The 14,236-nt window shown below is 45.9% G+C and overlaps 1 protein-coding gene across 1 annotated transcript in view; it reads right to left on the minus strand.

The window, feature by feature from the left end:
* LOC119953484 (cation channel sperm-associated protein subunit delta-like) overlaps positions 1 to 14,236 on the minus strand; it is a 760,311-nt gene that overhangs the window by 17,243 nt on the left and 728,832 nt on the right. The gene's annotated exons all lie outside the window — the stretch shown is intronic.

A 14,236-nucleotide genomic window follows, 5' to 3' on the forward strand; every position in this document is an offset into this window, starting at 1 on the left:
AGGCCCTCCCTCAAGCCCCCTTACAGCACCCTCTCCCTTCCAGGTCCCCCACCCATCACCCTTCAAAACACCCAGAGGCCCCTACTTACCTGCCCTACACTCCCCCAACCTTCAAATATCCCCTCTACCCTCCTTTCATGGGGGCAAGTCCCCCCTCACCCACTGGCCCTTGGCAATGCCACCCTGGCACTTGGGCACCATTGTACTGCACCCTGGCACCCAGGCAGTGCTCCTGCCAGTTTGGCAGTGCCACCCGGGCACCTTAACAGCCATGTTACTCAGGCCTGCTGTCAGGCAGATTTCAGAACAGGACACATGGGCATCATGGTGTCGCAGTGGTTAGCATTGCTGCCTCATGGTGGTGAGGACCCAGGTTCGATCCCAGTCCCTGGTCGCTGTCCATGTGGAGTTTGAACATTCTCCCTGTGTCTGATCGGGTCTCACCCCCACAACCCAAAGATGTGCAGGATTGGCCATGCCAAATTGCACCTTAATTGGGGAAAAAAAAGAATTTGGGACTTTAAATTTATTTTTTAAAAATGACACATAACCTCCTTAATTTTTATCCTAAACTGAAGGCACAATCCCAAACCATAACCATCTTATAAATCTCATAATTGTAACAATGGTAGGTGGTAATCAGCAGGAGGTTTCCTTGCTTGTGTCTGATCTGATATCATGAGACATCATGGGGCCCAGAGTGAAAAGTTGAGGACTCCCAGCACCATTCGCTCCTTATTGTATACTACTATACCACTGGCTCTGCAGGAACTGTCCTGCTAGTAAAACAGGACATACCCAGGGGTGAAGATGGATGAATCAGAACATTGCTGCAAGATTGTGGTAGTCACCACTGATGTATATACTGTATTACGGTAAGGCCCCTGTACTACAGGTACGGGGGTAGATCCCTGCCTGCTGGCTCTGCCCAGTAGGTGGAGTATAAATATGTGTGCTCCCGTACAGCAGCCATTTTGTCAGCTGCTGTAGGAGGCCACACACCTCTGTGTAAGAAAGCCTCGATTACATTCTAATCTCGTCTCATCGTAATTGATAGTGCATCAAAGATTTGATGTGAATAAGTATGTTGCGCTGTTGTTTGATAAGCTACTTCTTGGGACATTGGTGCGAACTCCGGTGGCAAGACCCACGGCCATGGAGCACAGGGACTGTGCCACATCACTCAAGGACTGGTGCCAGGCCAATGCCCTCGACCTTCACAGTCATAATCCATAGTGACTGTGCCAAGCTCTGGAATGCTACTGCAAAGTTCACTGTGGCCCAGGTAAATGGTTGTTTGTGACATGGCTGCCTTATCCTGTGCATCGGCTACCATCCGCACAGAGTGCCCCAGGCCTTGGACATAGAACATACAGTGCAGAAGGAAGCCATTCGGCCCATAGAGTCTGCACCGAACCATTTAAGCCCTCACTTCCACCCTATCCGTGTAACCCAATATCCCCTCTTAACCTTTTTTGGACAGTAAGGGCAATTTAGCATGGCCAATCCACCTAACCTACATGTCTTTTGACTGTGGGAGAAAATCGGAGCACCCGGAGGAAACCCACGCAGACACGGGGAGAACGTGTAGACTCCGCACAGATAGTGACCCAGCGGGGACTCGAACCTGGGACCCTGGCGCTGTGAAGCCACAGTGCTAGCCACTTGTGCTACCGTGCTGCCCCATCTTGACCCATGGCCGATATCTTCGCACCCAAGACCTTCACCTCAGCTGGCACCCGTTCGGTGTTGGCCTGGTCGTCACCGCCTCCTGCATCTGCTGCTGGATGGTTGCCAACACCCTCTGTAATAATAATAATCGCTTATTGTCACAAGTAGGCTTCAATGAAGTTGAAAAGCCCCTAGTCGCCACATTCCAGCGCCTGTTCAGGGAGGCCAGTGCGGGAATTGAACCCGCTGGTATTGTTCTGCATTACAAGCCAGCTGTTTAGCCTACTGTGCTAAACCAGCCGCTCATGTAGCCCCCAGCTCTGGCCTGCATCTCCAGCATTGATCGGACTGCCCTTTATAGAAGCCCAAGACCCATGTAGATGGCAGCTAGTCCCTGAGGTCGGACTGCCCTCCAACCGTTCGTCCTTTTGAGGTTTCCTACCTCTACCTGATATACCGCTGCATGTGTGTGGTGCACACCGGTAGTCCCAGGGAGCCTCTTCACTGACATGCCCAAGCGAGGTGAGTGTCTTTGGGATGGGTGGAGGGTGTTGGTGATAGCAGGGACAAGAAGGCGGTATGGCCCCGAAAATGTGCTCTGGGATGTTGTGGGGTTACGGCTGTGGGTGTGGGTCATTGGCAGTTTCCACATCATTGACTGGTGAGTCGAGGAGTTGCAGCAAGGTGTGAGGGACCCCAGATGGACCCACCTCATCGACAGGTGATCCCCAGACAGTACGCAGTCCTGCCATCGCAAAGGCCGGCCCTATAAGTAGGGGATGCCAACCTGGCCAGACTATTGGATGCAGTGGAGTCCAGACGGGATAGCCTGTTCCCTCGAGTGGGTCGGAGGGTCAGCCACAGGTCAGCTAGTGCTGCCTGGGAGGCAGTGAGAGCGACTGTCAGCGCGGGGAGCGTCAACAAGAGGATCGTCACCCAGTGCCGTAAAAAACTTAACGGCCTCCACTGAGTCACATGGATGAGTTGGTATTGGTCTCTTGACACTGGTCCCACATGCCACGAATGCCGCCCCCCCCCCCCCTCCAACAGCCCTGCGGTTGGCACCGCACCACCACCCCCAGCACAATACTGCCCCTGTGCCCCTACACACTCTGGCACCCACCTGCATACCCAGCCATGCCCAGCAGTGCCCGCACCTGTCTCCCGCCCCACAATGCATGAAGTATGCGGCTCACAATGCCCTCTCTCTGTCCCCGCAGGAGAAGTTGGCCCAGACCAGATGAGAAAGGGCCCAGACAGGCAATGGAGTGCAGGACATCTTGAGTCCTCAGCCCCTACAAGGCCCTGGAGATTGCAGGGATGACCGAGGACAGATCAGTCACTGATGTCGAGATTGGTCTGCACCGTAGGGTGAGTATCCACTGGCTCCCACCCATATGGCCTGTCACATGTACGTTGTTCATGCCAGACATAATAATCTTTCACTCTCACTGACCACATGTCCATTCTCCCGTGGATCGCCATCTGATGGTGCCAGCCAATCCAGGCTGGCACCATCGTTGCTGTCCATGAGAACAACTCCAAGGATGCCACCGTTGAGGCGTCACAGCTGTCATCCCTACCCTCCACCAGCACAGAGACACACAACTTGGTGGATGAAGGTAGTGGACAGGCTTCTGAGGCATAATCTGGTGTCATGTCAGAGTGGCTTTAAGAATTGGATATTTCAGAAATGTACCTTTAAGAAATAAAGCTGATCATATTACTGAAGTGATGTCACGTCGGGGGGGGGGGGGGGGGGGGAGCTGCGCTCACTTCTGCTTTTTGGGAGTTTTAGTTTCAGTTTGAAGAAAGCTTGGGTGTGGCTGTGAGCTGCATTGCTGGTGATATCTGCCATGAAGGACTATCTCTTAATCCTTTGATGAAATATGAATTGTAAAAAGGTCTCAGTATTGAATATAAATCTAATGTGCTTCTGTTTGAAGGATTTATTAAGTCTTTTGGATATGTAAAGGAACAGTTTGCAGGATTGGGTAGTGTTGTATTATTTTCAGGGTTATCTTTGAAGTAAGGGATGTTAAGAGATCCAATGTATATTGGAAAGGTTAATTTGAGTTCATGGAATAAACATTGTTTTGTTTTAAAAACCACGTGTCCATAATTGTAATACTACACCTGGGGAACAAGCCGTGTGCTTCAAAAGCAACAATCCATTAAAGGTGGGGGTTGGTTGAACTCCATGATACATTTTAGGGTTCTGAAAACACCTCTCCCATAACAATTGGGGGCTCAAGGTGGATAAAAGTCTATCTATTGGATTGGCTTTTGTGAACTTAAAGACAGTGAAGGATTGTTGCTTTTCCGGTGTGGTATTTTAGTTTAAGTGTGCTGTGGACAATGGCTCTTTCAGAGGCACAGATGTTTTTGTGGGTGGAAACTGTCACACGCAGTACCTTACAGACAGAGACTAAAAGCAGACTGTTAGATTTGGCAAAAACATTGCAGTTAACATTACCTGACAAAATGCAAAAAGGTGAGGTAATTATGGCGGTGGCTAAGCATTTAAGTTGCCTGAGATACAGTTTGGAAATGGCAAAAATTCAGTTGCAAATTAAACAAATGGAACATGAGAAAGAATTAAAGCGGCTTGAATACGAAAGAGAGAGAGAGAGGAAAAAGAAAAGGAGAGAGAAGAAAGGAGAAAAGAAAGAATAGCCCTAGCAGAACAAAAAGAAAGAGAAAGGGAGATACAGATCAGGGAAAAAGATAAAGAGAGTTTGAACTTCAGAATATGGCCACGAAACAAGACAGTCGGTTAGAATTGGCAGATGTAAAGGGAAATGTACAGTTGGATGACAGTGATGAGGATAGTGAGAAAGAGCGTCAAAGTCGAAGGCGTGGCGGGGATCTATTTAAATATGTCCAAGCATTGCCAAGGTTTGACGAGAAGGAGGTGGAAGCCTTTTTCATTTCATTTGAGAAGTTAGCTAAACAAATGAAATGGCAACAGGACATGTGGGTGTTACTAATTCAAACAAAGCTGGTAGGTAGAGCTTGGGAAGTGTTTGCATCACTACCGGAGGAGGTATCTGGAACATATGAGGAGGTGAAGAAATCCATCTTAAGTGCATATGAGCTAGTGCCTGAAGCTTACAGCCAAAGGTTTAGAAATTTAAAGAAAGAATTCGGTCAAACATACATGGAGTTTGAAAGGCTCAAACAGAGTAATTTTGATAGGTGGCTAAGGGCTTTGAAAATAGACCAAACGTATGAAGCTCTCAGAGAAATTATACTTTTGGAGGAGTTTAAAAATTCAATTCCTGATGTAGTGAGAACTCATGTGGAAGAACAGAGGGTTAAAACTGTGAGATTAGCAGCAGAAATGACAGACGATTATGAATTCATTCATAAATCAAAGATTGGTTTCCGACATCAGTTTCAGCTGGTGAGGGATAGAAATTGGGGACATGAGAAATACTCAAGTCGTAAAGGTAAAGGTGATCTGATGGAAGACAATAAAGAGAGTGTACCTCAGATTAAAAAAGAAATCCAGGAGGGTGGAAAAGAAATAAAAAGTTTCAAATGTTTTCACTGTAATAAACTAGGCCATGTAAAGTCACAGTGTTGGTGGTTAAAGAAAAGCACTGGAAAGGCTGATGTGGTAAAACAGGATAAGACAGTGGGATTTGTTAAGAGTGGTAAAGGAAAGCCCAAGGGAAGTGAAGGAGGTGCAAATGATTGTACAGCCTGTTCAAGAAGTAATTGTTAAGAAGGTGCCAGATGTCTTTAAAGAATTTACTTGTGTTGGTAAAGTTTACTCATGTGTATCAGGAGGAGCAGGTAAAGAAGTCACAATTTTATGAGATACAGGAGCTTGTCAATCTTTAATGGGAAGAGATGAGGAATTATGTAGTTTGGGAAGACTGTTGCCTGAAAAGAAGGTGATATGTGGAATTCAGGGTGAGAGGAGTAGCATTCCATTCTATAAGGTAAGGTTGGAAAGTCCAGTGAAGAGTGGTGAAGTGGTAGTAGGAGTAATAGATAAACTGTATTCCTGGACAAGATAGTTTATCTTGGGTAATGATATAGCTGGATCGCAGATGGGAGTGATGCCTACTGTGGTTGATAAACCAGTGGAAAATCAGTGTTGAAGGACAAATATCCTGGGATTTTTCCGGACTGTGTAGTAACAAGGTTGCAAAGTCACAGATTAAGACAAGAGGAAAAATCAAAGAGTGAAGATGAAGTTGAAGTGCAATTATCAGAAACCATTTTTGATCAGGTGGTTGAAAAAGAACAAGAACAGGTGGAGGACGAGGCGGATATTTTTAGTTCAGGGAAATTGGCGGAGTTACAACAGAAAGATGTAGAAATAAAACGGATCTATCAGAAAGCATTTACGGAAGAGGAATCTGAGAGTATACCCGAGTGTTATTACCGTAAAAGTGATGTCTTGATGAGAAAATGGAGACCTGTACATATGCAGGCGGATAAAAAGTGGGCAGAAGTTCATCAAGTAGTATTGCCGGTAGGGTATAGAAAAGAGATGTTGCGAGTTGCACATGACGTACCAGTGGGAGGTCATTTGGGAACAAGGAAATCTCAAGCTAAAATCCAGAGACATTTTTATTGGCCTGGACTACATAAAGATGCATTTAAATTTGGTCAATCATGTCACACATGTCAAGTGATAGGGAAACCTCAAGCAGTGATAAAACCAGCGCACTTAATACACATTCCAGCATTTGAGGAACATTTTACGAGGGTCCTAATTGATTGTGTAGGACCGCTTTCTAAAACCAAAAGTGGGAATCAATATCTTTTTACTATAATGGATGTGTCTACTCGGTTTCCAGAGGCCATTCCAGTACGTAATATTACAGCTAAAAAGATTGTGGAAGAGTTACTTAAATTCTTTACTAGATATGGACTACCCACAGAAATACAATCAGATCAAGGATCAAATTTTATCTCGAGGTTATTCAAAGAAGTTATGGATAACTTAGGAATAAAACAATTTAAATCAACTGCGTACCATCCAGAATTGCAGGAAGCGTAAGAAAGGTTGCATCAGACATTAAAGACAATGTTGAGGGCTTATTGTCAATATTATCCAGAGGATTGGGATAAAGGAATTCCATTTGTACTGTTTGCAATTAGAGATGCACCTAATGAGTCAACCAAATTTAGTCCTTTTGAACTAATTTTTAGTCATGAGGTAAGAGGACCACTTAAATTGATCAAAGAAAAATTGGTGGGTGAGAAATCGGAAATTACACTATTGGATTACGTGTCAAATTTTAGGGAACGATTAAATAGAGCAGGTGAATTGGCTAGACAACATTTGAAAGTTGCACAAAATGTGATGAAACGGGTAGCGGACATGAAATCCACAGTTCGTAGTTTTGCAAGTGGAGATAAAGTTTTAGTGTTGTTACCAGTGGTAGGGGAGCCTTTAAAAACTAAGTTTTGTGGACCATATCAGGTTGAAAGGAAATTAAGTGAGGTGAATTATGTGGTTAAAAACACCAGATAAAAGAAAGATTCACCAAGTGTGTCATGTGAATATGCTTAAAAGGTAATTTGAAAGGGAAGGAGAGAAAAAGGTTTTAATGATTCTAACTCAATGTGACGGACCAAATCCAGATGACTGTGAATTTGACATACCTCAAATTAAATTGGAAAATGAGGATGTTCTTAAAAATTGGGATGAATTGTTAATTTACCTTCCAGAGGAAAAGCAAACTGACCTGAAAGAGTTATTGATATCACATGGGCAAGTTTGTAGAGATAAATTGGGAAGTACTAAAATGCCTATACATGATGTAGATGTGGGAAATGCTGTTCCGATCAAATAAGGGCAGCACAGTAGCATTGTGGATAGCACAAATGCTTCACAGCTCCAGGGTCCCAGGTTCGATTCCGGCTTGAGTCACTGTCTGTTCGGAGTCTGCACATCCTCCCCGTGTGTGCGTGGGTTTCCTCCGGGTGCTCCGGTTTCCTCCCACAGTCCAAAGATGTGCGGGTTAGGTGGATTGGCCATGATAAATTGCCCTTAGTGTCCGAGATTGCCCTTAGTGTTGGGTGGGGTTACTGGTTTGTGGGGATGGGGTGGAGGTGTTGATCTTGGGTGAGGTGCTCTTTCCAAGAGCCGGTGCAGACTCGATGGGCCGAATGGCCTCCTTCTGCACTGTAAATTCTATGTAAACATCCATATAGACTTAGCCCGTTAAAATTGGCACAGGTTAACAAAGAGATTGAGAGTATGCTGAAAAATGGCATAATTGAAGTGGGTTGCAACCAATGGAGCTCACCCATAGTGATGGTACCTAAACCAGACGGTACCCAACGGTTGCGTGTGGACTATCGAAAGGTGAATGCAGTTACAAGAACAGACTCTTATCCTATCCCACATTTGGAGGATTGCATTGAGAAAGTGGGACAATCCGCTTTTATTTCCAAATTGGATTTACTGAAAGGTTACTGGCAAGTACCTTTATCTGAAAGGGCGAAGGAAATTTCAGCTTTTGTGATTCCAGATGGTATATACCAGTTCAAAGTTACGCCATTTGGCATGAAAAACGCCCCAGTAACATTTTGGTTAACTAATACAGTCGTTTCAGGATTACCCAATTATACGGTATACATCGACGATCTGGTAGTTTTCAGCCAGACATGGAAAGAACATTTAAAACATCAGAGGGAGTTATTCGATCGACTTCAGGAGGCGGGTTTGGTGATAAACCTAGCCAAAAGTGAATTAGGAAAAGCCCATGTCACTTTCCTTGGCCATACAATCGGACAGGGTCGAATGGTCCCACGGGATGTGAAAACGAAAGTTATTGGAGAGTTTCCGAGACCCTCGACATGGTGGGAAATAATGTAGTTTCTTGGTATGAGTGGATTTTACCGGAAATTTGTACCAACTTTTAGCAGTGTGGTCGCTCCACTGACGGACTTACTCAAGAAGCGTAACAAATTCCAGTGAACAGCGGAGTGTCAACAGGCATTTGACGGCCTGAAGGCTGTGTTAACCACTGCTCCTGTGTTAGCCATCCCAAATTATACCAAACCATTCAAAGTGGCTGTTGATGCGAGTGATGTGGGCGTAGGTGCAGTGCTTCTACAAGACGACGACGAAGGGCTAGAGCGGCCTGTTGGTTGTTTTTCAAAGAAATTGAATTCTCACTAGAAAAAGTATTCGACGATTGGGAAGGAGACTTTGAGTTTGGTGCCGGCTTTGCAACATTTTCACATTTATGTGACCAGCAATCCATCTGACACCATTATATATACTGACCATAATCCTTTGACGTTTTTGGAGCGATTCCGGAATAACAATGCAAGGCTGTTTCGCTGGAGTTTATTGCTACAGCCATTTCATTTAAAAATAGTACATGTGGCAGGACGGGAAAATGTGATAGCCGATGCTTTGTCACGAATGTGATGAATGGAAGGTTTTCGGTTGGAGGAAGAAGAACGGGAAAGATGGACTTTATTATTATGCCTGTTTGCGTGTGTTGTTTTTTAAAAATGAAAACGTATATTTACTGTGTGCATTTCTTAGTGGATGGTGCAAAAGTGAAAAATGAAACCATCTTGAAGTTGTTGGTTTATTTTTTTTTTCTTTGGGGGCGGTGTCATGTGAGAGTGCCTTTAAGAATTGGATGTTTAAGAAATGTACCTTTAAGAAATTAAGCTGATCATATTACTGAAGTGATGTCATGGGGGGGGGGGGGGGGAGCTGAGCTCACTTCTGCTTTTTGGGAGTTTTAATTTCAGTTTGAAGAAAGCTTGGGTGTGGCTGTGAGCTGCATTGCTGGTGATCTCTGCAATGAAGGACTATCTCTTAATCCTTTGGTGAAATCGGAATTGTAAAAAGGTCTCAGTATTGAATATAAATCTAATGTGCTTCTGTTTGAAGGATTTGTTAAGTCTTTTGGATATGTAAAGGAACAGTTTGCAGGATTGGGTAGTGTTGTATTATTTTTGGGGTTATATTTGAAGTAAGGGGTAATTAAGAGATCCAATGTTTATTGGAAAGGTTAATTTGAGTTCATGGAATAAACATTGTTTTGTTTTAAAAACCACGTGTCCATAATTGTAATACTACACCTGGGGAACTAGCCGTGTGCTTCAAAAGCAACAATGCATTAAAGGCGGGGGTTGGTTGAACTCCATGATACATTTTGGGGTTCTGAAAACACCTATCCTATAACACTGGTGAGCACTACACATTTGCTGATGCACATCAGGTGGAGGCAGGAATGTCCAGGGGGGATAGTAGTCGGATATTTGCTGAATCCCAGGGTCCAGCTGGTCCCAGTCCAATGTCAAGCCTCTGTACCCCAGAGCTGATGCATACGCTAGGGTGCGGCCGTGATATTCAGAGGGGGATGTCAGTGACATTCCAGCGGGTCCATTGCCAATTATAGAAGTACTAAAGCTTACATGTTCAGGATATGGATCCGGCAATGCATAGATCGAGGCCAACACTGCTAGGGTGGTGACCACAGTGGCAATCCTGGAGGACAACATCGGCACCTTGATTGGTAGTGTCCAAGGCGCTTAGCCAGTGACAGCCATGACTGAGGGCCTTGACTGCGTGTCCTGGTCACTGGGGGACGTGTCGCCGACACTGGCGGACCTTGCCGAAGCACTGCAGAGCATGTCCCAGTCTCAGGTGGGTATTGCCGGGGCACTGTGGAGCATGACCCAGACGCAGGTGGACATTGGCAAGATACTGCAGAGCTGGCCCATTCACAGAGGGGTATCGCTAAGGGAATCAACATCATAGTGCAGACAATAGGGAGCCGCCAGGGCTGGCAGAGCCAGAGGATGCAGGGGCCCCTGGGCACTGCACCTGGCACCCATGCCCTGCTGGGAACAGCACTGTGGCCAGACTCAGCCACCCCAACCACCCCCACTGATCCACACACCCACTTTCCAATCATGATGTATCCCAAATGCTGCGACCCAGCTCTTGGATGTTTGATTGTTGCCTGCTGTCACTGCGGTTCTGGGGCCTCCAGTGCAAAGGCTGCACAGTCTGAGATGCTTGGTAGTCACACCCACCTGTGACATGGCTCGTCAACCCACGGGTATCTACTTGGGAGCTGTGAGGTGCTCACATAACTAGTATTGCCAATTCCCTATTAGCTATAGCCTTCCGCTGTGCGGCCAGAGGCTGGCACAGCCAGTGTGGGTTAAAGTGACTTTCAACACATTACCACTGATGGGGCTCTCTTCTGGGGTGTTCGGTGGGATGAACAGGTAGCAGCTGGGGTTGCCCTGTTATGAGTATACACAACCTGGGAGTGATATGTCAGAACCGTGGGCACTGAGCCCCTCGTCCCCCAGTCCAGGGAAAACCCCACCCCCCTCCCCCATCGAAGGTGGCTCTTATACACCCCCTATCCCCAATTTGATTTGATTTATTGTCACATGTACCGAAGTGCAGTGAAAAGTATTTTTCTGCGGCCGAGCGAATGTACACAGTACATACATAGTAGACAAAAAGAATAATCAACAGAGAACATTGACAAATGGTACATCGACAAACAGTGATCGGTTACAGTGTGGAACAAGGGGCCAAATAAAGCAAATACATGCGCACGAGCAGCATAGGGTGTCGTGAATAGTGTTCTTACAGGGAACAGATCAGTTTGAGAGAAAGTCCTTGAGGCGTCTTGTAGCTGTGGGGAAGAAGCTGTTCCTATGTCTGGATGTGCGGGAATTCAGACTTCTGTACCTTCTGTCTGATGGAAGGGTCTGGAAGAAGGCAATGGGTGGAAGGGGTCTCTGATAATGCTGTCTACCTTCCTGGGGCAGCGGGAGATGTAGACAGAATCAATGTGGGGGTGGCGAGCTTGTGTGATGCGTTGGGCTGAGTTCACCACACTCTGCAGTTTCTTGCGAACTTGAGCCGAGCAGTTGCCATACCAGGCTGTGATGCAGCCGGATAGGATGTGTCCTGAGCACTGGGCTAGCAGCCTCAGGCTGACTACCCATTTTCCAAAATGGCTACTCACCTTCTCCAAACCCCACAGTAGCTAGTTTCAGGTTTCTAAATATGTGCTAACTGGGAAGCCAGTTAGATCATGGGAGGCTGTTAAATTGGAAGTCCTTCCCGTTACAGGATGGAGTTTGACCTTAATTGGTGATTATTGGTTTCTCGCCAGCTGCAGCGGGATCCGGATCTTGCCAATGGGAGTAGGCCGGTTAGATCAGAAACAGATCGGCACCTGCCGAGGTTCCCGATTTCAGACTCTCCCGCGATCTAACCGGCTCGCTCAGATTCCCAGCTGGCAGAGCCGTTAGACTGCATCCGAGGTCTCTTTCTTCATTGTCCTAAACTTGATCTGATAAGCTTCAGGGACTAGCTCATAAGCATTTAATATTATCTTATTTACTAGCTCATAGTCTTAAAATTGTTCATCAGATAAGCTTGCATACACATTCATGGCCGTACCTGACATAACACTCTGTAACATTTTAACCAACCATCTATTGCCAATTCAATTTCATAGCTATCTTTTAAAATTAGGTTGTAGCCTGATGGATATTTGTAAAGACACCAGCAAAGTGAAGACACCAACAAAGTCTGATAGTTAAAAAGACTAATTTTGTATCAGTATAAACTGCTACAATCTGCAGCCAAGATTAGGGTGTGCAACCAGGTAGTGAACACCACCTCTGATTGGACAGCGGTTCTTGCTGTGCATTGAACAGACAGTGATTGAACACAGACCCCTGTCTTATGCTCCTGAGAGAAATAGTATCGCTGAGAGTCACGACTCCTGGAGTATTCACGACAAAAAAAACAGTGATTGATTAGTGCTTGCCCTGTGAGATTGTGATTGGCAGCATGGTCAGTGACAGCAAAATCTGCATATGACGGAGAGACAAAGAAATTTCTGCAGCGATAACCTGCAGGAACAACCATCATTAGAAGCAGCGCCCTGGGTCTTGGACTCAGAGAGGAAATCAGCATCCACCAACAGGGAAATTGATCACTTTGCCTCTTAATGGGTGGTATTTGGGTCCAAGCTGAGTTTTGATACTTTTTGCAGAGCAGAATCTTTCTTACCCTTTATTGTGGAGTTCTGATATTTTTGTGGTAACTGGCTAAGGTAATATAAAAGAGATTATTGTAGGATTATTTGAGAGTTTGAGTATTTTGACCGGCTAGTCGGCCCAGTTTGTGGGGCAACAAGGTGAAATAGCTTTCAACTCCGTCCTCTAAACTTTAGGCACCAACTGAAGATTCTTGGTTAAATCAAATCTCTCAAAAGAATCAAGAGCCCTCATCTGAAAAATTGGTGAGATCCATTTTCCTGTTCATGCTGACTGGATTTTGTCATCCTGCCGACAGCACATCCCCAGCATAGTTTCCTGGTGGCATGGGTGGATTCAATGGGAAATCCCATTGACATTGGCAGGACCAGAAGGTCCCACTGCTGGCCAATGGCGGGCCACCTCCCATCACCGAGAAACACGGCGCGGGGAACTACCAGAGAATCTCGCCCACTATCTCTCTTCCTTTATTCACTTTGGATAGTTCCAACTGTCTGGCTTCTTTCTTCTCAAAAGTTCTCTATTGCTTTCCCCGTCTAAAGTTCTCTATCTCCTTCTCTATCTCGTTCCTCAATAGCTAACTTCTCTCTCTGAAGTTCAAGATGAAGCTTTTGCATTTCTGTTTCTTCTAATCTCTTTTCCTGCTCTTTATCCATGCAAGTTTTTAAATTTATATTTCGTTTAATCAATTCTTGCTTTCATTTCCTCTTCCAGTTCAATTTTTGCCTTTCTTTCTCTATCTCTTTCTATGTCAAATAGTTTCATTTGCAACTAAAGTCTTACTACCTCCAGCTTTAAGACACTAGTTTCAGATGTCCCTTCATCCAACGTTAAATGTAAAGAAGGACTTAACACTTCAGCCCCACAAAACTCTGGGTGTGATTCTCCGGCCTCGTTGTGCTCTCGCTCAAGCGAAACAAAGCCAGTGAATAATGGAGAGGCCGAAAACGAGAACCACGCCAGGCGCCAAACAGTTTGCGATGCAACCGGCATACTCCTGTAGGCAAAATCGAGATCACACCATAGCATGGTGAGAAACCAATTATCACCACTTAAGCCCTATTTCCATGCAATTATCAGTCACCCGCGAGTTGTTAATGCCATACAGACTGAGCCATCCCTCCCAATTACTACATGTCATTCTCCCGCAGGATCTCTATCTGTTGGCGCCAGCCCATCCGGGGTGGTCCTCACCCCCCTACCTCCCATGAAAACACCTTGGAGGAAAGCTCCGAGGATGCCTCCATCAAAGCGTCACAGCTGTCATCCCCATCCTCCAGCAGCACAGAGACCCACACCTCAGTGGGCAACGGTAGTGGACAAACCTCTCGGGCGCATTCTGGTGAGCACCACACAGTTGCTGATCCACATCAGGTGGAGGCAGGAACACCCAGGCAAGACAGTAGTTGGAGGTCTGCTGGATCTCAGGACCCAGCTGGGACCCAGTCAGATGCTGAGCCTTTGGACCAGGTTTACCTGAAGCTGATGCAGATGCTAGGGTGCAGCCGTGCTTCATGGGAATGTCAGC

Source organism: Scyliorhinus canicula, chromosome 18, assembly GCF_902713615.1.
Source record: "Scyliorhinus canicula chromosome 18, sScyCan1.1, whole genome shotgun sequence".
NCBI lineage: Eukaryota > Metazoa > Chordata > Chondrichthyes > Carcharhiniformes > Scyliorhinidae > Scyliorhinus > Scyliorhinus canicula.